This window comes from Monopterus albus, unplaced genomic scaffold (genome assembly GCF_001952655.1).
Source record: "Monopterus albus unplaced genomic scaffold, M_albus_1.0 scaffold160.1, whole genome shotgun sequence".
Classification (NCBI taxonomy): domain Eukaryota; kingdom Metazoa; phylum Chordata; class Actinopteri; order Synbranchiformes; family Synbranchidae; genus Monopterus; species Monopterus albus.
The window spans coordinates 852,393-854,791 of record NW_018128040.1 but is presented as its reverse complement, the minus strand read 5'-3'; the positions used below and the strand labels follow the sequence as shown (position 1 = coordinate 854,791).

General features: G+C 32.9%; 1 protein-coding gene across 1 annotated transcript in view; it reads right to left on the bottom strand.

Annotated features, from left to right (window-relative positions):
- gdpgp1 (GDP-D-glucose phosphorylase 1) overlaps window positions 1–568 on the bottom strand; it is a 3,637-nt gene extending 3,069 nt beyond the window's left edge. Inside the window, exon 1 of the mRNA XM_020615200.1 lies at window positions 393–568. The gene's annotated coding sequence lies outside the window, so the exon portion shown is untranslated. The remainder of the gene's footprint in view (window positions 1–392) is intronic.
- Between the last annotated feature and the right edge of the window lie 1,831 nt (window positions 569–2,399).

The window sequence follows — 2,399 nt, the reverse complement described above, 5'->3', positions numbered from 1 at the left end:
GACTTCAGGATTTATCAAATAGGCTCGTCTGCCAATCATTTTGATTAATATATCTATTTATTTGTCAATTTGTCAAAAATCTGTTTAAAAATTCCTAATAGGCCAACAATTTGGCAAAGCCAAGGTGGACATATTGAGATTAGCAAAGAAAACTTTCACATCTGAGAGGCAGCAAATTTATTATATTAATTCATTAAAACTTTTTTCTCAGGAAAGAACGTGACAGAACTGTAAAATTAAATACATCTAACACAATTAATGAGGTACCTTCAGGGACAACCGAATACAACATTGTTATTTCTTAAAACATTCACTTTCTGTGCCCATGCTCATGTCATTGATTGTTTGCTAGTGATTCAAACATGACTTCACCGGGTTGGTAGTATACTCACTTATTTATATTTCGGCTCGGTGTCACCGTGTTACAGCCAGCGTCTGGAAACAGACAACATTAAACGCCTTCAAACGGCACAAATAAGTCACATCGTTTTTTCTAATCCATTTTCTTTCTTTTGGTTTGCTAGGTTAGCTCGCGGTTTAGCTAACTTCCGTTGTTGCCTTTGCCATGCATTTCCTGTTCTGGTTTTCAGAATAAAAGTTCCTTCAAAAAGTATTAATTTGCATATTATTTGAATTAATGTACCACAGTAGAATGTTTATTAATATATATTTATTTATTTATTTATTTAACATCAGTGTAATTGCATTTTAATGTGGTTTTATTTATGTGCAATAAAAATAAAAGATAGCAGAAAACTATTTTAAACATAGGACACAAATGAAAAGAATAGTGTTACAACATACTGATGAACAAGTAGGCTATATAATGAAAAGATATCCTTAGGTTGTAAATATAAGGCATATATAGGCTACTATTAAAGGACATGTTTTTATAACCTTGACTATTGTAGTGACTGACCATTTCTTCACAAGATGTGGCCTGATCACATAATATGTGCTCACATAGTCTATAACCCACCCACTTCCAAGATATTTAAATTGTAAAGTCATTTTGTAAACCCCCTGTAACTGAAGTAGTTGTACAGTGAGTAGGTTGAGCCACTTTCCAGTTTTTCCTTGCTGACCCACTCAATGTAGGCTCAACTAATTTTGAAAGAATGACTGCAGGCCAATCAGGCATCATGGTTATTTTAGACACTGCATGGTTGGCAGAGCTGTTCAGGTCTGCACCAGAGTTCTGGGGGTCACAACAGTGGATGCATCTTACTGATTAACCGAGCTGATTATTGAATTTACATTTCATTTCTTATTCATAATTAAAGACAAGTAAGAAGGAGGATGGACACAAGCAACAAGGAAGTAAGTACAGTTGTTTAATGCTTAAAAACAGACTCTTGGGACCATGTTGGAAATAAGTGTTGTAGTAGTTTAATGCTTAAAAATAGGATCTTGGGACCATATTGAAAATAAGTGTTTTTCACTTTAACATGTTATCCCTTGGATTTTACTCTGACTATTGATTCATAAATAAAACTTTTAAAAAGTTATTGTAGTAGGCTACATAAAAGGACACATTTTGGCTAGTGATTTTTCCTAACTGTGTTTCTTACTGAAGTGGAATAGTCTAAACCTTATGAGAGCTTTAAGAGTTAGATAATAAAAGAGTTTTATTTGTTTAGCAGAACAGATGGCAGCCTGGTCTGCCATGCCTCTAGCTATTTTTAACATCCTCAAGAGTTTCTGTTACCAACATATCACACTCACTAAGCTGGTGTACATGTGTTTATAATACCAAAGTTATTTTTTATCAACTATTATGAGTGAATATGCTTAGTAATTTTTAATAATGTAGCCATAAAGCTTCAGTCTACTAACAAACAACTAAACATCAGAAAAGCATCAGAAAAAATGTCATTTTGCCCTGATCGTCTTTGCAGCTTTTTATTTTCATTTTCTTTGATAGTTTTGTATCACTTTCTTTTGTAGATGGTAAAAAAAGAAGAAGATAATGCTCACACTCTAAACATAGATATGACAGCTGCTACTGATGAGGAGTCATGGTCACCCTCCACACTCACTCTCCAAGGTATGTCATGCATCATCCGACAACCGTGCAGCCTAAATACTAAACATTTATACTTTGCTTTAAATTTTAATAAAAACATGTTTAAATGACTATTACAATTAGAAATAAATTCAGAGACTCATAATTAAGGTATAACAAAATAATTGATGTTCAAACATCCACTTGCAAATTTTTGGAGCTTTCAACTGCTCCTGACAGTGTTACTGATGTGAAGCTGAATGTCCTATAAAGCTAGTAGACTCTTGAGCTTGTATTATTTTTATATATTATATATTATTACCAAAGGTCTAGAATAATCTATATTTAAAGTAATTATTTAGTGGTGAAATAATATCACAGATGTCCTTAGACA